Here is a 23,092-nt window from a genome sequence, read left to right as displayed (position 1 = left end):
TCAGACTGGCCCTTTCCATGATTCTGAACACGGTTAAGGGGATCTAACTTTGGAAGGTCTTTTGTCTGGAAGTCATTTTCTAAGTGTCTGTGCGTACTAGTGTTCCTGTGTGTGCACCTATTTCTAAGGGTACAAGCTGCTACTCACAGCTGAAAATGAGCCCTAACAGCAAGCAGCCTGCAGAATGGCCCTTCCAGAATGTAGCAACAGGACAAGGAAAGTCATTTGTCCTTAATCTTCAGTCCTCTCAGTCTTCTCTCCCTGTTCTTAACCCTTTTGTATAGGTAAAATACATTTCAAGGAAATGAGTAATCTGCAGTATAGAGTATCTGTGCTGGAGACTTTAAATTAGAACCAACAATCTAACATGGAGCTCAAATAAAAATGACTTCATTACCTAGGCTGAGGCTGGCAAGGAAGACAAAATGCTCTACTGTGTGGTCTCCCGTGCTTTAACCTAATATTTAGAACTAATGGGAATGGATCTTGGACTTAGTACGAGTTGGCTTTTTATCTCAATGCGCATAGAGCGGGGGCCAGATCCAGTAACCTTGCTCCATGCAAGTAATTCTTATTCACATCTGTAATCAATGGGATGATTTGCTTAGGTAAAGATCCTCTGCATGTGTAGAAGTGGAAAGGACCTGGACAAAACTCTGCAATTTTTCTTTCCCTGACTCATACTTGTCTCTGGATTTGCTTTGTGTATGTATTGGCACTGCGGTTGCCTTCAGGCCCCAAGTACATATCTGCAGTTCTTTATGTTGTGTTTTGAATGCCAAACAGACATCCTGAGTTCTCCTGCACCTATCGAAGAATCTGCATTTTGCCAGCAAGAAGTCTTGAATAAATGCCTATAGAATCGTAAATGAGAACGATTCTTGCTGACTGCAACTCCCTGACATCTTCACTTGTGCTGATTCTGTGCCGGTTCTGTTGTGCATAGGACTGTCGTTCAGTGTTGTTTCTTCCTGGGATAGCTTCACCCCGCTGTCCTGGTTTCGGGGTCCCATCTGACCCGGGGCCAGACGTAATGGGTGCTGTTAGCAGATGGACATGGCTGCAGCCAGTCAAGAGACCATGCTTAAGTGTGAGTGTTGAGGGCAGAACTCACAGGTGGGAATGGCCAAATGTCTGTCTGTGCTGTGGTCAGGGGGACATACCATTGCTAATTCTGCTGCGGGCTGACTTAACTGAAAAAAGAAATTCTTCCTTCACCACATAAGGAGAGGTTTTGGCCTGTAGGAATTGCCTGGGTGGTGCAAAGGAAGGCGGGGTGTAGAGAGACATTCTAATTAAGTCTCTATCCCCTTTTGTTCATATCTTTTTAGGAAAGCCCCCACGGAATAGTCCAAAATAAGCTCCTACCCCTAGCTGAATAGGTTGTCAGGGTGCAGAACTATATTCTGCAGACTTATGCATGTGTAAGGGGTGTGTAACATTTTTGTCTGAATGGAGCCCTATGTTCTCATAATTTATAGTAAGTAATCTTATTTGCAAAGCATGCCCTTACAGTTTTAAAAAACAAGTTAATTGACTTGCATAAAAATCAAACATGTCGAAGTTTTCCATCTCGACACAAACACCACATTGAGCAGCACAGTGCTACAATAGCCGTGATGCAGTCTGGGCTGTACCTATTGAGATATTTCATAAACCAAAATGGAATCTTAAAAAGTTTGTCAGTTTTGCATACCTCCGTGTTGCTGAATTTAGGAGTCCTTTGCTCAACTAATTATACAATGTTTTATTTTTTTCCTTGTGTAAATAAACAAACTTGTGTCTGAATTTTGGCAAGGGGCACTAGAAGCCAATTAGAAGGTGTTCCCAATGTATTACAGTATTACAAACAAGATGCCTTTTCTTAGAAAGGCGAACACACCGTGTTTCTTTTAATGAGTGTGAAAATATACCAGTTGCTTAATCACTAGCAACTTATAGTTATAAGCATAAGTGAGTCCTTTCTCAGGAATGAAAAACATAGCTGAGTTTCTTTACTAACAGATGACATTTTAATTTAAAAGGCCCGTTCTTGTCTGGAAGGGCCAAAACATCTGAATTATCCAAGTGAAAAATAAGGGGCAGAGGGGAAGAATGAGCAAGCAGGAGGGATTTTCTTCCCCAAGTGGACTTCATCCTCTGCTGATCAGAGTGGTGCGAGGATGGTGTGCTCCCCCGGTTTGTGTCTGCAATGCCATCCAACATCCCCTGTCCTTTCCAGTACAGTCCATGTGCCCAGTCTTGCTGTGCTTTAGTGCATAACCCAAACTGCATCGAAGCTGGAACGCTGCTAAGTCGTGGATGTTAAGTCGTAGGTTATGCTTGCTGTGTGTGTCACTATGGGCTGGAGCACAGCGGTGTCCCTGGAGGAGCAGGACCCGGGAAGCGCAATGACTCAGCTGCAGTTTCTTCCCATGATCCTCTGCTGGGTAAAAACAGGGATGTGGCACTCGCTTATTTTGAAAAGATAAAGCTTCCTTCTATCTGGACAGCCTAGACAGATCACAGTATGCAGGCTCGTTGTGAAGCAGTAAAAATACTAAGCTGGAGAAGAAACTGGATAGAACTAACGGCTCCTTATGGAGATCCTTTATTCTTATTTTTCTTGAGATGTTTGTCTAGAAACATAAAGATCACTTGATTTATGGCTTGTTCAGCGATCTCCAAATCAGATGGCGTTGCATTTGGCGCAGTGAATCTGTCAGCCTGGTATTATCCCCCTGCAGCCAGTGGAGGGGTGGAAGTTAGGCACAGTGACACATCAGCGGCCGCTGGTCCCGGGATGACGGCAGGACGTTCCTTGTCAGCAGATAGAGGCCTGGAAGAATCTGGCCCATCGTGATTTTTAATCCGCCTCATAAAAATAAAATAAGCCTTGGGAAAGCTCTCCAATGTTATTTAAAAATAGAAGAATGAGTGTTAGTGGTTTTATATGGATTACATAAATTACTAGTTTATTAGAAAAAGGGATAATTTTAAAAAGAGAGAATTTCCCTCAAAGGGAACATTTAATTTCTTTGGGCTACTTTGTGGATATTTTATTTTACATTTAAAATAATTAAATCTTTTAAAGGATAAATTTTCTTTTTCTTTTTTCTTTTTGTAAAATAATGCTTTTCCTGCTTCAGAGCTACACAGCCCCGCACAAGCCGCCCTCCCCCTGCTCAGCACCAGGGCACATGCCCCTGCAGCCACAGCTCAGTAAGTCGTGATGAGCTTTGGTCGAAAGGAGGAGGAAAGCAGAAGATCACCCCTTTTGCTTTGATTTTCAATGGAAGGTCGGTCTTGTCAAAAATTGATTTTTTTTTTCTTTCAGCAATACATCTCAAAATGTTCAGGTTCAGATTCGGAGAATATTGTGAGGCTGTGATTGGGTAGCGTACTTCCTGCTAAAACCAGGGCAAAAATCAGGTTTTCTTGTAAAAATTCTTTGGTTTTTCAGTACCCAAAAGTGGAGGGGAAGAACTTCGCTCAAAACGAAAACATTTCAGCTTTCTGTCACCGAAAACCAAAAAGTTGTCGTTGAATTTTTTGTGGTGATAGTAATAGTTTCTAATCTAGTCCTGAGATTTTCCAGGACATTTAGGGAATAGCAGGCTGTGCTCTGGATGGGGACGCGGGAGGCCAGAGCTCAGTCCTCTGCGTTGTCAGAGGGCTTTGACGAGCCGCACGCTCTGGTGGGTGCAGCCACTGCCCCGACAGAGGCGGCTGAGGGCTCCGCTGGGGTCGGTTTTCATAGAACAGCTTGAGTTGGAAGGGACCTTGAAGCCCATCCAGTTCCAACCCCTGCCACAGCCAGGGATGCCCCCCACCGGATCGGGCTGCTTCGTCCAACCTGGGGCTGTCCTTGAACAGCTTCCCTGAACTCTCCTCTTCCCTCCCGCAGCTGTAGGCCCCACTGGCAGGGCTGTGGGTGGCCAGCTCTGCAGGCCATGTTGCAGGCGCGGGGCCCAGAGCCACCATCCGCCACGCCACTGTGGCCATGCTGCTCTGTGCTGTGCTGTGCTGTGCTGTGCTGTGCTGTGCTGTGCTGTGCTGTGCCATGCTGTGCTGCGTGGGCCAGCAGGCTCCGGGACATCGTTTTGCACCGGTTGCCTGCACATGGTCTCCAGGCTGTCCATGAGGCAGCCGTGTGGTCAGTAGGCAGCCACATCCTTTGAGACACTCTCACAGTCATACTCATCATCAACTGCTTCTCTGTCTCGGAGTTTCTTCTGTAAAATGAGAATCATACCCTTGGCCTGTTTTCTCTCTGTGGGCCATCAGGTCTCTGTGACAGGGGCTGTGCCTGTGCTCCCTTGGTGAATCAGGTCCCCTGTAGAGCCGCAGAGCTGCCGCTGTTAAGGGCTCCCTGCTACTACCACTGAAGAAAGAACACATACAACCGAACGCTCCCTTTTGTTCGGGTTTTTGTAAGCACTTTGCTTTACTGGGAAAGATCCTCAACTGTTGTAAAGTTGGCAGGCGTCCACCAAAATGAGAGCAGCTCTACCAACCTACACCAACGGAGCAGCTTGGAGGGGAAAAAAAAGCTCGGTGTAGGAATCCCTTTGTTAACAGTTAGCATATTTTGTGTTTACAGCATTTTTTAAAGTTCTGTTAAAAATAAATTCCTGAAGTTCTGGATAAATAAATAGCTGTACAGAAGAGTCCTCTGTAGCCACGAAGTTGCCAAAAATTATCAGTAATCCTCAGTCAGATGGAATGTACAGTTGGCAAGGGGATGGCAGGAAAAAGTCCTCACCAGTTCTGCCTCGTATTCCCATACAATGAGAGATGCCAAGATTTTCCTTTAGTGTCTGTGATGCAGTTGAAGATGGGAGTGTTTGTCATTAAGGAGACCTTGTTTTAGTTAAATAGCCGGTGAAGGGCTTAGTTCAGTCGCATATTTTTCCATCACTAGACGTTGATTTCACACAAGTTGCTTTATTTTGTTAATGAAATTTGATCCTCGTTTCTTCTCCCTCTGCATTTAACTCAATTTAGGTCAAAACACAGAATATGCAAATGAAGAACCACAAGTCCAGCCCACTAGTGATGTGGTTTTGAAGTCCCAAATAAAAATAAAAATTATTTACAGACTAGTCTGGGGCAATGTAGGCCTTGAAAACTGACATCCAGAGTTCTGGCAGCTGACGTATGTATTTAGTTAGGCTTTGACACTGCTAGGATTGATAATCTGGGGGGTTTGGGACAGTGACTAGTGATTTCAAGGACCTTTATCCTGAGTGATGAAATTCAGACAAATGAAGCTGGTGTGTGCTCCCTGCTGTCTGCTCTCTTTAAGCCCCATGGAGTAAAGCGTCATGCTCTGGGGAACCCCCATTCTCGTTGATTCTGTGTTTCTTGGCCCATAAGCACAGTGCATATAAGTGGATAATGGGCCAAGAGCTGGTTTTATTTAAAACTGTGGAACTCCTGCTTGGTTAAGCAGCAGTTCCACCTGTTGAGCCAAGAGCCAACTTTGGACCAGGAGCTGAAATCTGAAGATCAGGGCATCGCAGTATGCGCACAACCTGGCCTCGCAGCTTTGTTTCAGAAGCACCGCACCTACAGCAGGCACACCATGAAGATGAAGTCAGAGTGGTAAGAAAAGGGAAAGCTGCTGAACTGGAGGTTCTCTGCTCTGTTTTACTGGATCCAGCGCTAATAACTATACTCGCTAAATTTTTAGATTAGATTTACATGATTGCATTGCTTTGTGCCAGCTGAATAATTGCAAGCACTGTGTTGCACAGAAAAAAAATGTCAGGTGAAGAGTTTAGTAGATGAATTGCAAACTTTAAGGGTATAGAAATGTCTAACACAGTCTGTGCAGAAATGTTCAATGCAGTCAGAAGAGCGGAGCTGTAGGTATAGGAGCGACTGTGTCTGCATAACACCAACATCTTTTCAATTAGCCCTGAAGGCAGGCGCCTGAGAACAGGAAAATGAAAAGACTGAAAAGATTTGCCATCATTGCCATGATTAAGCTCCATTCATACTCAATTTTTCAGTGCTTTCCTGACCATCAAAACATAAAGGCAATTCTGAACTATTTAAGCAGTAATACAGCTCCAAATTAAATTAATATCTACATTATAGCAGCTACTTACTGTGACTGTCAAAAGTTAGTTTTGCCCCAGAGAGAAGGTACAAAGAAAACAATGGAGGGTCTTCAGTGTGAAATCAGATACTAACAGTCACGCAGAGCTGTGGAGATGAAATACAATCTAACCTTTTCATGTTTAGACTAAAGCTTTTTCGTTTAACATTATACTTAACGGAACAGCTTTAAACCAGCCACAGAGAAGTGACCTGACATGTTTTGACTATAATAAGCATTGATTCCATGCCTATAAATTTTATAGTTGAATCAATTATACTCCTTCTTTATAGGATTAAAGAAAACGTTTCATTTTGAATGGGTTTTTTTTTTATTCTTATGACAGAAAGGAATTGAAAGTAAAAGGAAAAAAACGAAAAGGGAAAAATGAGTGAGCCGTGCTAAAACTTTTAAGAAAATGCCTGAAGTACTTTCTTCTAGAAGAATAGCTGTGTAGATAGAATATCTCAGCTTGTGGAAAGTTCCACGAGCACTATGAAAAGATTTTTTATTTCCCATAAACTGAGAAAAGAACCAGCTATGGTCTTTCACTTCCCAGCACCGTTAGGAGATGGCTCTTGCTGCAGACGGATGGATGCCATCACACTCAGTACTGGAGGGAAGGTCCATATTTTTCTTTCAAAAAGAGTACATCAGCTTCCTGGGGGAACTCGGTTAAATTTTCAGCTCGGCCACAAGCTTCCATGGGCAACTCACTCTTCATCTGACATCATGATGTGTTCGGGTCCAGCACTGTGCTTTTCTAAAGTGCCCATCAAATGGGGTTTTTAGTCTTTGGTGGGACTGTTTGAACACCAATCCTAGTTATCACTAGCAGATGCAATTAGATGATGTCCGTGAAATGTGATGTTCTCAGTGGTTTTGCTTTTTGAATAGTAGGGGTGCAAAACTGAGTAGTAGGAAAATTAGATATCCCCAAAGAACTTTGTTTTGTGCTTCCTGTGTTTGGCTACTGTAGTTGTAGGAGGATTTTGAAGTACTTTTCAAATTGCTTCTTTGCTACCATCATACAGCTGCCATATTTCTAGGTGTTTCCAGAGGGTTCACCAAAGATACCAAAGGCCATTGTTAATTAGAGCCCTTCTGCTACAAAGCAAGGAATAGAAGCAGTCCTCTGCTCCAACCACTGACCACATCGTTCTTCTTTGAAGACCACTCCACTGCACTGAAGGGAGGTAGTAAAGTAGCCTGAGACTGTTGCTGACAAAACAAACCAGAATTCTTCGCAAAGTTTCCCATCCCCTGCAAACCTTTCTACTGCAGTAGTTTTCATTTGTAAGTGCTCTGAGTGCTAAAGATTACATCATAAGTCAGGAATAAAATAATACTCTTGGTTTCTTCAAAAGCAACTGGGACACAATTTATATCCTGAAGTCTGGAGTATGTGCTACCATGCAAGTTTCTGTGTATCCACACAAAATTTCGCTTCAAGTCAATAGAATCGAATGTGTGACCCTAACAAAACCATCATAGCAAGCAATAAATCTTCAGCCACAAGCAGTGAAATGCTGGTAATACCTCTGAAAGCTCTACTGACAGCTTGGAAACACTTGACTTTTGGCTGCAGGATACGGTGTTGAATGCTAACAAATGTTTTTGCAGTGAAAATAACCTTGAGCAAGCAAGCAGGCACTCATCTCCTGGTGCCAGAGCCATGCCTACCGCTGGGAGCTGGGGGCTGACAAGGTCCCTCCCGCCACCAGCACCATCCCACGCCTGCACAGGCATCCCTGCAGTTGCACGGCCCATTTGCAGTCACTGCACTGCAGAGCAGAACCAGTTCAGAGGAGAGCAAAACATCCTTGCCCTGACCAGCTCACCTTACCTGTAAGAGATCCTCCAGATCAATGAGAAACCATCCAGAGAGAAGAGAATGAAGGAGGCACTGGCTGCTCCTTTGCAGCTCCTGAAGGCCGAAGCAAAGATTGCCTGGGGCAAATGTCATCCTTTTGAGTAATTCAGTACAGTAGCTGACCAAAGTGGACTAACTTATGATGCTTGATTTTATAGTTCTAGATTAATTGTGTTTTTTTTCCCCTCCCAGTTGCCCTAAGTACCTGATAAAATATTGCCCGAGCAAACTTCCATAAAATGAGAAGTGCGTGAGCAGCTTCTTGAGAAGGACATGCTGGAAGTTTTACATCAGAAGCAGTAAGACATCCGTGAAATTTCTACAAGCTGCTGATAATGACTTTTCCACTGCATGCAGTTATTCGGGCTATGTTTTACAGTAAATGAGATTTTAAAAACTCTCTTCTGGCTTAAAATCTATGAAAAAATACTGATCTCTCTGTGTTTCCTTTGTTGGAAACGTAGCATAGTGCCGTGTTGTCAGCGTTGTCAAAATAGCATGGAGCAGGAGAGCTGGGAGTGCACGGGGAGCGGGGAACGCCGGACTGCTTTGCAGCTGAACCTGTGTGTCTTCAGAACATCGTTATGTCTGGTACCTCTGTGAGCATGGGTATCCAGTGCAAAAAAACCCCCACATCTGCATATGTTAAAATCCCATTTAAAGTCAGTGAGATATGTAAAGGCACGACACTGAAGAGCTGTTGATGCAGCAGCCGTATATTTAAAGATACACTTGAAAGATTTCCTGAACTCGGGCTGTAAACTGTGGTGAGGTAGTTCTGACCAGGTAAAGATGGTAACGATGGATTCCTTCTGCGAGGGGTTTTCTTTGACCTACAAATAGCACGCGCTGCTCTGCTATCAATAGCCCAGTATGTGCAGCGATAACGTAACGTTTCCCTGATTGCTTTGTTTTGTTTTTATTTTTAGAATAGTAGCGTTTACATAACAGTCTTGGTAGAGATTTAGGGTACAAAAAAACCCTAACGGAGGCTGCAGCTATAAACCTCGTGTGCTGTGTTTATAAAAAGCCACTTTGATTCAGTGCTGTATAAAGTATGTATAAAAAGAAAAATCCATTACGACCAAGGGGATTTTCAATGAAGTATTAGCCTGGTAAGAGGGTTAACAAGATTCGTGCTTTTTTCCCCTTTCTTTCTATTTTTTAAACCAAGGCACAATTCAGTGTAAGCAGTTAAAGCGCAGTTTTGGTGACACAGATTAAATTGTGCGGGCAAAAGTACTGCGGGGTTTCTGTAAAGACATAGGTGCAGTTCATTGATACATGTAAATAAGATTATACCCTTTCCCCTGTATTTGCATTAGCCAAGACAAGTATTAGACATCATAATACAGAATGGTTATTCAGAGTTCACTAATTATGGCTTCGTATCTTTAAATGAGATTATAATATGGCCAGCTCTGGGTCCTGGTACAGCCTGACTGCGTTATGCTGTGACACTTGGAGGCAGCAGAATAGCCTGGAAAAAAACTTCACAGCAGGTTTCCGTATCGAGTCGGTAAGCGCGTGCGTGTGCGTCCCGGGCAGGAGAGAAAATGGCTCTCATCGTCCCGGTTGTAAGGGGCTGCAGCAGAGCGGGGCTTGCAGGCCGTGCCAGCTGGAGCTGCAGGTGCTGCGGGCAGTGCTGCCGGGAGCCAGCGCCGCCAGCTGAACGTGGTGCTGCAGGTTGCTACCACCTCTGCACTTCAGTAGGCTTTCCCAGTTCTGTGCTGCCGGTGGAGGCCTTCAGATGCCTGGGCAGACAAAGCTCCATGAAGGAGAGAACGCAGGCTGGGCTGGTTTTTCATTTTGTGCTTGGTTTTGCAGGGATGACGGCTAGCTATCGTTATCCTAGCTGTCTCTCCTAGGAGCCTGTTGATCCTCTGCTGCTCTTTCCCTCCTGCACCCATGACAGTTTCTGAATGCAGTGGCATCTCTGGGTTCGTGGTGGGGCAGGGGAACAGAACGGAGGTGGCTGAGCTTTCCTTCATTTCCCTGTTGAGCTGCAGCCTGGTCAGTGACACCGCCACAGAAATCCCCGTCGCTGCATTGCGGTTCGGGGCGGGCACACGAGGCACTCTGTGCTCCTCGCTCCGGAGCGCTGCTCAGAGCTGTTGCTACCAACCAGGGTTCACCCCAGAGCTGGCTGCATTTCAGCCATGAATGAAGCCACCCTTGTGCCCGATGCGTCTGTTTTGTTTTAATTCTGCAGAGCTCTTCGGAATCTTCTAGGATGAAAGGCGCTGTATGAGTGCAAGATTGTTGTTTTTATTTGGATTTGGAAATAGCCCTTCTGAAAATAGTAACTAGTAGATTAAATGCCAGGCCAGGATGAGGCAATACTGCTTTGTACACAGAGAGGATTATTAGAAATATTTCTTTAGAATGATACCCAGAATGTGAATTACTCAACTTGCCAGGTTACTTATGAAACAGAAAAAGTTACAGAAGGGCTTATGTAACATTGTTTTTCCAGAAAAATAGTTGGTGGTTTTTCCCAGCAGTTCCATCTGCTAAGTGGCCTAACATCTTGCAAAACCCCCACGCTGCTTCTCCTCCCAGAACTTCTATAAGTGGACACGTACAAAGCCATATCCATGCGTAACAAAGAGCAATCTCAGATGTTTTAAGTAGGCAATCGGATACAAGAACAAGCTTGGGCTATTTGATGGATGAGAAAGGTCAGTTTGTTTTTAACTTCCCTGCGTATAAATCATCTATGAAAAAGTTTATTTTGCAGATGTCTCGAGCAGTACAAACAAGCGATATAAAGTTCAGTGATCTTCTCAGGAGCTGGGGGGAGAGGCAAGTGTGCCAAGGAGGTCCCCTCACTGCTGGTGGCCGCATCCTGCAGCAGAGCCCCACTGCTGCGCTCTGGCTGCAGGCCCCGGGCAGCGCGGTGCGGCCACAGTGAGGGGACGGCTGCCTCGATGCAGGGCGTCTCCTGGACATGGCAGTGCTCGTAGCACAGCAAACTCCGCTCTGCTTTCAGAGGGACTGCCTGGCACATTTAGTATTTGGGGCTGAGTTCTTCTAGGAATGTAATTATTATTTATAACGCAGAAGGGAAAGCGCTTAGTCACCTCTGCCTGTTTGCTTCTAGGCAAATATACCGGTGGTCTCTAGCGAAACAAAGTGATGTTGTGCTACTATTTAGTCTGCCTAATAGCACGTTGAGTTTTGGATACTGAGCTGACAGACTTCTTTCAGGGAGTGTATAATTCACCCCTTCAAAACAATGCTTCTTCGTGCTTTTTTTTAATAGTGTTTTAAAACACACCACAGAACAACAACAAAGAAATCCTCCTCCTTGACCGCCCAGCGAAGCTCTGAGTGGGTGTTTTATGTCACTCCTTTAATGGCCATTTGTATTTTATGCCTTATTTTAAAAATGCATTTACAGATTTCTTTTTAATTAAATTTTATGGGTGAATTTACTGCTCATGAAAGTGAGTGATTAATCACACTGGCTGGAGTCAAGCATAGTGGGGTAGGCGTTACGCAAACTTCCCTGCGTGGCTCTGCCAGGGCATCGCAGTCTTGACCTATTTTACCCTGGAGAGCAGGCTGACCAGTCTTGTGACCGTCGTGGCACATGGCATAACTTTTTTGTCACGTGCTACCGAGGAAGAAATTTCCTTTGGAGTGCGAGCGGCTGTCATGGCTCTGTTGTTTCTGCTGCTGACATACATGGTGCTGTGCTGGCACGGGGAGCCACAGGAGAACCCAGCCAGGGGCCTTGTGCTTGGCTTGCAGGAAAACAAAGAGTAGGCTGACCTTCCTGTCACTTGAAGAGGGTCTCAAGCTTCGGAACCTGAGTAGCTTCAAGGCTGAATACAAACGTACTGCCTTTAGGAGGAGAGTCATCTTCCTGAAGTCATCTGTTGCCTGTGAAAGTCAAAAAACTTCAGAAGCAGTAAGAAAAGAAAGGCAACCATGGCGAAGACTTGAATCAAGTCATTAGAAACTAGAAATCAGTATATCACTAATCTACATTAAAGTATACCTTAGAAAGCTAATTAATAAAAAAGATGCCCTTGTTGGTCCTTACCTTCTGAACCCCATACTTGTGTGTGTTCAGAAGGATTCCTGACAAATACTAGGCTGTTTGTGACAACGTGACCTGGAGCGATGATGGCAGTAGCTCCATTTCCAAAAGCCTGTAATGTCAGCATAGGTCCCAGTGATGCCCTTTCAGGAGTGCATGCACCTCCGCTCTCACAGCTGGAACACAGTTCTGTGCCACCTTCAGAATCTTGCTCCAGCCCCACACTCTGCTCCTCCTTCGTAGCCTTTTCCAAGCAGGTTACAAAACTATCAATTCCAAAACTGGAGTTATGCTAGCTCTGAAAGATGCATGTCTGAGCTTTACTCAGTATGAGTTCTGAAACCATAATACTACCACTTGTTCTTTGGCATTGTCTCTCACAGACGTCCCAAACTCTTTTACTCTCTGGTAAGGAATCTAGTCTTTGCAGTGACTGTCAGAGTAGAGCATTTCTAGAAAACAAAATTCCCAGTGACAGCTGTTCCAGACCTTTTCCTATTTTTAGACAGCGAACACATTCCTCAGCTGATATAATCTCAAGTAGCATTATTAGTTAAATTTAAATTTTTGATAGCCAGAGTTTAGCCCCAGCCCTTTAAAAATTTCTTACAAACACACTTCTGACAGTCTCCAGCATATTTCATTTCAATGTCTCTTACATTTTTCTACACTAGGCCCTATACTTTCTATTAGCAGCTTTGCCAGCCCTCTTAATACTTAGTGTTTATACATAAAGGCTTGGCTTTGGGATGAAGACATTAGAATAGTCATTTTCAGTTTTTGTGTTTAAAAATATATTTCTCGCTACTGTGGTTATAAAGTTTGGACACATTTCTTTGGAGAAGAAGGCAAACAGAGGTCAATGAATATAAACTGTTAGAGTAGCTTGTTTTGTTCTAAAAGAAATTATAATTCTGCGTCTGCTACATCGTCTCCTCAAATGCTTTATATTGCTGTAATAGATATAAATTAACATCCGAAGGCAGAAGGGTTTCTTACGGCTCAGGCCAGGATGAAATGATGCTACACGAGACGTTAACTGCGGTATATAAATAATGCCTGTGCTGCTTGTCCAGGATTAGCCAAGCCTCACCCAGCTCATCTGATAATGCTATTTGTTGTTTATTTCTTCTCCTAGAGAAAAGTCTAATGAAAAATCTGATGAAATGTCTAATGAAAAGACTAATGAGAGTTGATGTAAATTAAACGTAATGTTGGTTAATACTCTGGGGTCAGACCAATGAATGATGGTTGCTGAGAGATGTTTAGAAAATGAAAGTTTATCCTGTAACATCAGTATAATTGATAGGTGTTCTCCAGACAGCAGAGTCTGTGCTGGTGCAGCAGTAGGTTGCTCATGGGGTCGGCTTCTGCAGGGTGACAGTCTGCAATGGGATTTGAAGTATGGACTAGACCTGCACTTCCAACCTGAGCAGATATACTGAATAGAGTATCTTGAGTTGCAAGATGTGACATGGACCAGTGGTACCCACTGGGATGCACTTAGCGCCTTGTTTTCAGCACACATTGTAGGCTCCCGAAGAAAAGTGGCAGTTTTGACGTGGAAAATGCAGCAGTGTCTTTCTGACCACAAATAGGATTTCCAGTTAATGGCAGGCAGAGTAGGCATCTACAGTAAATAGCAGTGTGGTTACTGTAAGTACATATTTTAGAAATATATATGCATTGTACCCACAGTTCCCTTTTAAAAATCCAGCCTTAAAATCCCTGATTGCTAGAAAATATCCTTGTTTCAAGGATCTTATGTAAATGACTTTCATATATTGCTTTGAATAGATCTGTCTTGCAATGATGAAGCTGTAATCCACTTTATTCCACGCATTGCCTTTATTCATACCACGTTCTGCAAAAGACAATTGCTATGAAAATTGCTTATAAAGAATGTTCCACTAAGCAAATGAAATGCAGGTTTAGTATGTTAAGGAAAACTTTCATTAAGTGAAAAAAAAGATTGATCACGTCATAGATTTTGTTTCTGCTGAACATTATGTTCTCTGCATGGAATTGCTAGGAGGTTTTACAGCCATTCGTTGCAGAGCTCCATAAAATAAAGATCCTTCCATCACTCCTTCTCCTGGCTGTCACTGGTGTAAGCGCAGTGTACGACATGGCAGGTGAAGAAGAATCTTCATGAAAAAAGTTAACATTTGCTCCTTGGGAAAGTGTAAAGGCTGATCATCAGATAGAAAAATATTCACCTGCAATAGCATTAATGTCAAACTCAAGTGGCTCACTAGCTATCTGAAGTCAGCAGGTTTTGTTGACCCACAGACCCAATTATTTACACTCTCCAGGTATTTTGACCTTTTTGAAGTAAATAAATGGATCTGTGCCAGTTTACACCAGCTGCAGAGCCAGGCATTAGTTTTACACCCTAAACAATCTGATTCAAAACTGAAGTACAAGGCTTCGTGGAATTGAAGTAATTTCTGGATCCACATCCAAGAAAGCTTGGCCTCTTCCCTTCCCCAACCTGCCCGTCCATCATTATGAGCTTCAGCAGATGTTTTCAGAAAAATACTTTGTGCCTTCAGAAAGGCAGTCATTGCAGTTTCACTCATTCCTATCTACATAAAACATTGCTTATAGTGGCCTAGACCTCTGTTGATTAAGACTGGTGATCTTTGCTAAAGACCTCACCTAAGGAAGAAGGAGGGAGCAAGAAGCATAGCAGCAAAGAGTAGGTAGACAATACAGCTAGAAGTAGCACTTACGTTTTCTAACATTTTCTTAGTCCCCTGTCCACTGCACTGCACAGGTGTAATTAGGAGGCTGGATTAAGCTGTAAGCTAAATCCATGGGAGCTCAGCATAAGAGAGCTAGCCAGACGATCAGGAACAAAACTGTTGGTGGAATCTGAAGAGCCCTTTGGCCAAGTTCTCAGCTCCTTTCTGGACCCTTTTTTTTTTTTTTGGAGAGCACTTAACTGTAAAGCTGGCTCCAACATCTGGGTACCAATAGTACACCTACAGTGAATAAGTCAGGAGACATATATCAGTATTAGTACAAAGAACTGCAGCCATTCAGCACGCATCGATGGGCAGCACTGCAAAATAGAGAGCACTGTATGACTTCTTACAGGAAGTCTATCAAGTTTTGGTCATCAGAATTCGATCCATTTTCCTCCAAGTAATCACAGCAGATCAGGTGAGAGCATTACTGATCTACTTACTTAAAAAATGGAATCACATTTCTGGTGTCCCCTCTTAATTTTGCCCATGCGTTGCTATGATGATAAGGATAGCTGGATACACCTGACAACATCGGTCTGAACTGCGCGGTTCAGCCCATAAGAAAAGGGCTCGGCACAGAGTGATCAACAGTCAGGGGTTCCTGACTCAGTGCATGACATGGGCGCTTTAAAAAAAGCAACTAGCACTAACTACAAGTGCTGTTTTTTCCATAGAGAAATACCAGTTTATCAGAGCAGGCTCCCGAGTAGGAAAGACTTAATTTGAATTCAACATTCTGACATTTAGGAAAGAATTTCAGATCAAAAACTGGGAAGCACAAAGAGTGAAAGAAATTGTTCCTTCTACTCACTTCAAAATAGTGAGCTGGTAGCTGGGACGTTGCTTGGAACGTGAGATAACTGGCTTCTAAGCCCTCTGATTCAGAGATTTAAAGCTTATCCAGCAGCTTTACACTAATTGTTGCTCTAGAATTGTTAGCTTTTTGTTTTCTTCTCTGATTTTTGGACATGGAAATTCAGTGGGACTTAATTTTGCTCTGAGTAGGTGCTGATATTTAACAACTCCCACAAAATACATTTCTTATTTTTCTAGCCTGGATTTGTTTCTAAAGCTCTCCACAAAACTGTCAAGAAAAGTTTCTGCAGGCTTCCATCCCAGTTTTGGCTTTGAGTGTGTTTAGATCCAACGTGGATGCGCTGAGATTTCTTCACAAAAGCAGAAGTAACTTCGATATGCTATGCAGGAAAGGCTAGAAACTAAGACTAGAAACTATAAAATAATTCTATTATTTTAGAGCTATACTTCTATTTGTTGGCTTTCAACTTACAGCCATGTATATGAGGAATTGGGTGTGCCAATCCCATTAACAATAATGGGAGCAGAGTGCTTAATTCTCCACATACTATGCTGAAAATGTGCCCCCTTAAGAATACTGCGTGTGTAATTGATTTGGGCTATTTGTTTGAACTTGCCAAATGGATTTCTTGAATATTTGCAGCTAGTTTTGAAAGCACTCCCATCCTCAACCAGACACACACATTATTAAAGGATTTGATTTGACGTTTAACAATTTTGTATATTAATATTCCCCTCTTTTTCCTAAATTGACATAATCCTCCTAAATCCCAGCATCGTCATTACACCAAAAGAACAAGATGTTGCTGGTGTCGCTGCGTTCCAGTATTGAATTTTGTGTGAGCGTGGCTGATTCGGACAGATTTATATCCTGCTATTTCCTGAGCTGGGAGCAGGACCTTGCAGGTTCAGCTCTTTGAAAACATTCCCACAAACAATCTCACTTCATTACTTCGAAGGAAATGGATGCAGTGGCATCTGCTGGAGTGGTGATACTCCACGACACAGAAAGAGGTCTTTTGCCTCTCAGTACTGGCTGAATCAAACTCAACCCTGGGTCTCTAGTGACTGAGCTCACAGACAGTAAAGATTCATGTTGTTTTGAGCTACCCTGGATTTCAGTTGCTTCTGGTGAGAATGAGAGCAAGAAGCTTAGTGTCAACTGATGCAGTGATTGATTGTTCTTCCCATAGCGGATGTGAGCTGCAAACCAGGGAGCCCAATGTGGTGGGTTTTTTTTTCTAGTTTTTCCTAGGACTATTTTATGGTAGGTGTTCATTCTATCTTGCAACTCTGAAGTGCAAAGTGTTTTTCTTGTAATCTCATTCTGTGATCACAAGCTATAAACTATGTTTTGCCATCCCGCCTAAGACTGAGTATTGCATCACTCAACAGATCATCGCATTGCAATGAATTTGACTACTCGGAAAACGTACCCTACAGCTTCAGATCTGGGTGTGATGGAGTAAACAGAATTCACTCATCAGCTGACTTCCTTATTCCAGTAGGTAGAGTGAAGAATGAATGGTGGCTTTAATTTTAGAGTCACTAGCCAAAATGGCAAGGTCAGCGTAACAGGAGGATGTTGTAATTTGCTGCTGGCATAAACTAGTGGTAAGTTTCTACCCCAAAGGAGCAAGAGGAAGTAATGAAAGAATAGTGACTCAGAGGTGTGTCTCTGAGTCATGAGTGCCCTGGGGATTATCTTCAAAACAGTGAGATTAACACTCAACCCCTTGTTTGAGGCTGTGCCTAAAGTGATGAAGATTGATCTAACCATTCTGAGTTGTAATTGCTGTTGTACCGAATAAGATGAATGCTAATCCCCAAGTGCAAACGTTGAATGGAAGTGGTACAACTCAGTCAGGCTTTACCAGAGGCATCTTTTGAGAGCTGAGAATACCAGAAATTTCCTGCAGGAGATCTATGACTCTCTCCAGCTCGTATCAGATACGCTTCCAACCCAGGCTGAGAAGCTTGGAATAGGTTAATTTATATGTTGTTCAGTGTTAAGTGAAAAAAGCACTAAACTGTACTTAGCTCCATCTGTATTTCTGAAGTGTTTCATTCCAGTGTGTCTACTCTTATGTTGATCACATGGTGTTTTCCAGACCCGACTGCATCTCCCCAGGTTGCATTCTATGATAAATGATAGAATTATCAGAGAACCATAGAATGGTTTGGGTTGGAAACGGTAGAGAATACCTGGTGTTCTAGAGAAAAACCTGTCTTCCCGTTTCCTCCCTTAGCCATACTGCTCCGAGCTGAGTGTGTCTCACCGAGCACATGGGGAGTTCTTTCCTCTTTTGCCTTAGTGCGTTCAGACCTGAGACATCTTGCTCATCGTATAAAACAGCAGAAATGACCGCCATGCAGATATCTTTGTGTGTGTGTATGTGTGTGAAATATACCATACCACTCTTCACATTTTTGTTATGATTCATGGAAAGACCTTGGGTCTATGATTCACATACTTTAAAAATCACTTCTGTTATGACCTTTACTTCCCTAGTATTCTGACAGAACTTGCGGTCTCGGTTGTGTTTTGTAGTTTCCTCCTATTAAAATGTCTTTAGGGAAGTTGTGGTTGAAGTTGCTGTATAGAAAAGGACTCTCTCAGTTACAATGAGTAATAGCATTGCTTTTTTACTATGCTCAGCAAGATTGAGAAGGACCGCATGAGCAGCCCAAGTGCTACTTTTTCTAAGGCTAGCGAGGATGAACAATCCAAAACTCAGCAGCATCGTCTTAACTGTTTTTCTTCCAAAGCACATGAATTAAGAATAAGAGAAGAATGAGATGAGAGCTTAAAGTAGGTCTTTTCTAACCGATCAAGAACATGTTGTACTTTTGATAAAACAGAGATATTTTTTTAGTCAAAATATTGTGTTGTTGCTGATAGTGCTGGGCACTAGCTGCTAACGTCGGAGCCTAAAAGGATGAATGTGACCATAAAATTTACCCCTGGGGTAACACAGCCTGGCCTGCCTGGTGGCCTCCATCCTCCTCCACCTTCATGCACCTGGCCACCACATCTCAGCATTGAAGTTACACTGGCAGCTTGAGGAGTGAGGCAGCTAATGATGCCGGTGTTGTGCTTATGTTGGTCCCTGCCTCTACTTCTATCAGCTGCTCAGTCTCTGCTAGGGAGAAAGCAGGTTTCCCTTGAAAGCTAATCCTCCCGAGCCAAAACATTTTTGTGGCCCTGCTGGTATGTGAAAGAGGGACAGAAATACAAGCAGGATTCGTACGTTACTGAAGAGAGCGTTTGGGGGATCCTGTTCTGTAACTGCTGGAGAGACAGCACTTCTTGGGAGGTGACACTCAGTTACATTGTCATATTCCATTCCACCCTCTCCAGGTTAAAATGCAGTATTGCAGTCTGGAAAGAAATGATTTTTGCTCTACAGTCTTAAACTTTTTATATTAGCTTGCATGTTTCACTTCCAAAAATCTTGAATTAGGGAGGAAAAAAGAGAACTCGGCATGAAGGGAGCACGCAGAGAAGAACCTCTCTCTTGTATTTGAGCTGAGTGCGGTGCCCCTGGCAGCAGCAGCACTGGAGACCTGCCCCAGCGCCAGGGGCAGCCCAGAGACCTCCCCGGCCACCTCAGCTGGGCCGGGCCGTGCTGCTGGCTCCAGGCTGTGCAGGGAGCAGGCCTGGCCGGGCACACCAGGGCAGTGCAGGCAGGGTCCGGTCCGCAGCGTGAGGGGGAGCGAGCCCAGCAGCAGTGGCTGTGTTGGTGTTTTAGAGCAGCGTGGTTACGTTAAGATTTTCTTGTCCCGAAAAAGAGTGCATCGCCCTTTATTATGTGTCAGCAGTCTGCGGCTCAGCTCTGTTAGGTGACTTTTACATAGGTTCCATAAATGCGAATCATATTGAGCACTTATGAAAAAAAAAAAAAAAAGAAGGCTGAATTATGCTTATTTACTCTGTATGACTACAAACATCTGTGTAGAAAATAAATATGGACGCTGAAGAAAAAACACACTTCGCCCTTTTTCACCCCTCCCCCCTTATTTTTAAAGGCAGGCCATGTGGTCAACATCTGGAATGTCTGTGGGAATTATTCAAATGAGCCCTAGTGGTGGCTGCCTCGTGCCAGGCTCCTGAAGTGGCAAGGAGGAGTGACAGCCAGCCACGGCCGCGCGCACCACATCCACATTCCGCTCGGCTTGTGCTGGGCTCGCCGCTGGTGTCCCGCAGGCCTCCGGCACGGCCTGCCCCTCTCTCACGTCAGGGATGCTCTGCATGCCTGCGGTCACGTCTGTCCAAGGATCTCCGCGCTCGACACCACCCCATCTTCGGGAGGAGGGAATGGCCGTTGTTGCCGGTTTGGGCTTGGAAGCGTGACGCCCAACAACCTCAGCAGCGTGCCATGTGTGAGGCAAAGCGAGGAGAGTCGCCCCAAGTGGGTGTGAGCAAACACCCGCGTCTTGGCGGAGCGAAGCCATTCCTGGAGCGTTCCCCGTGTTGCCGTCACTGAGGCAAGTCACCGCTGCTCGCACACTGCGCCGATGGAGCGGCACGAGGAAAGGCCCCGGCCCACAGCATGGCACGACTCCAGCGCCTGGGAGGCCGCGGCCCCGGAGGTGAGCTGCTGGCAGACAGAGCCTGCGGCCCTCCATCTTGGGCTGCTGGTTTCTCCCCGAGCTCAGTGTGTCAGCAGCGCAGAGCACAGACTCTGGTTTGCCTTTCAGCAGTGCGGCCAGCTCGTAACACCCAGCCACGCTGTGCTTGGCTTCAGTGGTTACAGGCCCAGCCAAACAGATCGTCACAAGAATTTGAGAATCTATATGAAAAGCTGAGAGCTAACTTGCAAATTTAAATACAAAGCCTATACGCTGAGCCTGAGCTGGAATAAAAGCAGTAGAAAAATGTTGCAAGGGGGAAAAATATATTTATTTGCTGATTTCTAGCCTTTAGCAGGAAGTCCTTCGCTGAGAGATGCGCCTCACCTGGGCAGGGCTGCAGTTCTGTCAGGCAGCTTTCTTTGGTTGTCGTATCCCCATCGCTATCAGCCAACACTCAGTGTCATACTCCTGGAAGACTTTGGCAAAATCTTTCTGTCTTCTTTGCTAGACCCCGAAATGCAATGAAACTAAACAGCCGTTCCCTCCTGACCTGACAAACCTCGTTTCTTTTCTTCCCAAGTAGCCAGGCATCTCGTAATTAGAGGCTGGATCGTGACCGCCTTACTCACATCAGCGATTCATTACATCAGTCATCCCATTTGCGTTCATGCCGGGCTAATACTCTCCTATTAACTTCAATGGGAATAAGCGCGTGTGAGTGACTTACCGTCGTGAGCTAGAGCCTGGCAAGCCAGCCCCGAGCACGTAGCGGTTTGTTCTGTGAGGCAGCCAGTGACCGAAGCGGCTGCGCAGCCGTCAGCTGAGCTCAGCGAGGTGGGAAGAGACGGCCCAGCTCCGTGCACCGCGCGCAGCCGCGAGGTGTGCGCAGGGAGCCGCGCTCCCAGCCTCTCTGGCGCTCCGGGCTTGGCTCACAAACACATGCACAGTTTTGGGAAGAAAAAAAAAAAAAAAAAAAGTCCCTTACAGAATGAGGTTTTTCAGCAGCTCTATTGGCTCCTCTCCTTGGAGCAGTTTGAAACTTTTTGACAGCTTAGCAGCTCAGCAGCACGACCCTCCAGGGCCGGCGAGCAGCGGGGAGCAGCGGGCGCTGCGGCTGCACGGGGACCGGGGCTCCCGGACCACAAAGGCCCCTTGTGACGGGGGGACACGGGGGGGACGGGGGGACACGGGGGACGCGGGCACCCCGCGCAGCCGCCGGCGCCCTCTAGCGGCCGTGCCCCGCCCAGCACGGGGCCGCGCTTCGCGTGGTGCAAGGCAGCGTTGTGCCCTCGGCTTTCCTGCTAATTGACTCCAGCTGAGGATCTGGCCCGGCTTGTTCAAACAAATTAAAAACGATGCAAATCAGCCGCAAGTACTTGATGATTTCACTGTGCTAAGGGGAATACAACTATTTGGCACGGGGTGTGCTGTCAATGGGAGGATTGCGAAGCATTTTGCAAGCGCAGCACTTTGGAAGCGCAAAATGGCTCGCTTATGTTAGGGCTGATCAGAAATATTTTGTCAAAATCTGTTTTTCAGTGGAAAATCGACTTTCCAAAAAAGTCCACTTTTTTCACAATGGAGATCTGCTTTTCAGGGGAAATGCATTTCCCTCAAGAGCAATTCAGCCAAAATTTTAAGCTTCTGTTTACAAACTCTTAGGTTCTGGTGAAATTATTCTCTTCTTTTTTGGTTTTTAAAATAAAAAGTTTATATTTCTGTACCAGAGGAGGAATCATTTTCCATACAGGTCTATGAATTAACTCTCATAAAACCCCAGCCAGCAACACAAGCATAGTTTTCTTTTTATGGATGAGAAGCTGAGAAGCAAAGAGGTTAAGTGATTTGGCTCCAATCCCTACAGGCACCATTAAAAGCTCCTGGCTCCCAGTTCTGTGCTCAGAATGTTAGATCGCATGACATATCTTTGTGAGGCAGTTAAATGCTTTCAGGCTCCCTTGGATTTCAACGGGAGAATCAGTCAGTCTACCGGGAACAAAAAGAATGATAGAGTAGCATTGCCTCGGCTCACACAGCGAGTCCTCAGCAGAGTCAGAGCTGGCACTTTTGACTCTCCCTTCTTCTCAGTACACATCACACAGCCTTGCTTCACATGCAGAAAGCTTGCATGTCCTTCTGGGCCATCCGGCCGAATTGATGCCTTGGCACCCAACAGCAGTGGCTGTCCCATAGACAGTGCGGTCTGCTCTGGATTTAAAATCTTGTTGATACTTGTAACTGACAGATGGAACCCTGGTGTCTTACCCAGTGGTTAACAGTTCAGCTTTACACTATCAGCCCCAAAATGATGCTGGTCAGAAGATCGTGTAGGCTGATGGGATGATGACAGTGTCAGCTGTCTCTGGGTTGAGCACATGATGAGTAGCTGAAGCTCTTTGTCCAATGCTGGTACTTTCAGACTGTCTAAAAATGGTTAAATCATAACATTGCCTTGCACCTCCGTTTCCATACATGCTTGTAAAGTGTCTCCAAACACCGTGAGAGAGCAAGTTCTTACTAATATGTATGGTGTTTACCTGGGCAGAAACTTAGGTTGACCACACCATTTTTTTTTCACATACTCTCCAGCATCACAGAAGGTGAGACTGGGAACCTGCGCTCTGTGCTTGCACGTCCAGCTCCAGAGGCCAACACCTGCAGGTAAGCGCTCACTATCGCTGGGCGTCAGAATTGGAAGTGACCTGTTTTTTAGGGATTCCTGTGATTTCCATGAAGATGCGTGTCCTCTGAGATATTTTGGAAACTGGGTCACTTTGAACACTGACTGAGTATCTCACTGTGAGCAGCCAAGATGGAAAATGTTACTTATGTCCTTTTGTACATCGGAAAACATAGCATTTGTTCCTGGGTGGTGCAGATCCTCCCACTCAAGCAGTTGTGAATGTTAAATTTCTTACGTTGAGCCATTATTGTCTTTATTC

The 23,092-nt window shown here is 44.8% G+C and overlaps 1 protein-coding gene across 8 annotated transcripts in view; it reads left to right on the top strand.

Annotated features, from left to right (window-relative positions):
* The window catches only part of NOG (noggin), a 91,434-nt gene that overhangs the window by 29,180 nt on the left and 39,162 nt on the right, over positions 1–23,092 (top strand). For 4 of the 8 annotated variants that reach the window (XR_002443821.1, XR_002443816.1, XR_002443817.1 and 1 more), the window contains one exon: positions 22,740–22,811. The exons of 1 other annotated variant lie outside the window; for it this stretch is intronic. The gene's annotated coding sequence lies outside the window, so the exon portion shown is untranslated. Of the gene's footprint in view, positions 1–20,962; positions 21,030–21,437; positions 21,523–22,739; positions 22,812–23,092 lie in introns of those variants that run through there. 3 more of the 8 variants (XR_002443819.1, XR_002443823.1, XR_002443824.1) reach the window with 2 other exon arrangements.

This window comes from Numida meleagris, chromosome 17 (genome assembly GCF_002078875.1).
Source record: "Numida meleagris isolate 19003 breed g44 Domestic line chromosome 17, NumMel1.0, whole genome shotgun sequence".
Classification (NCBI taxonomy): domain Eukaryota; kingdom Metazoa; phylum Chordata; class Aves; order Galliformes; family Numididae; genus Numida; species Numida meleagris.
This window is presented reverse-complemented; position numbering and strand designations above follow the sequence as displayed.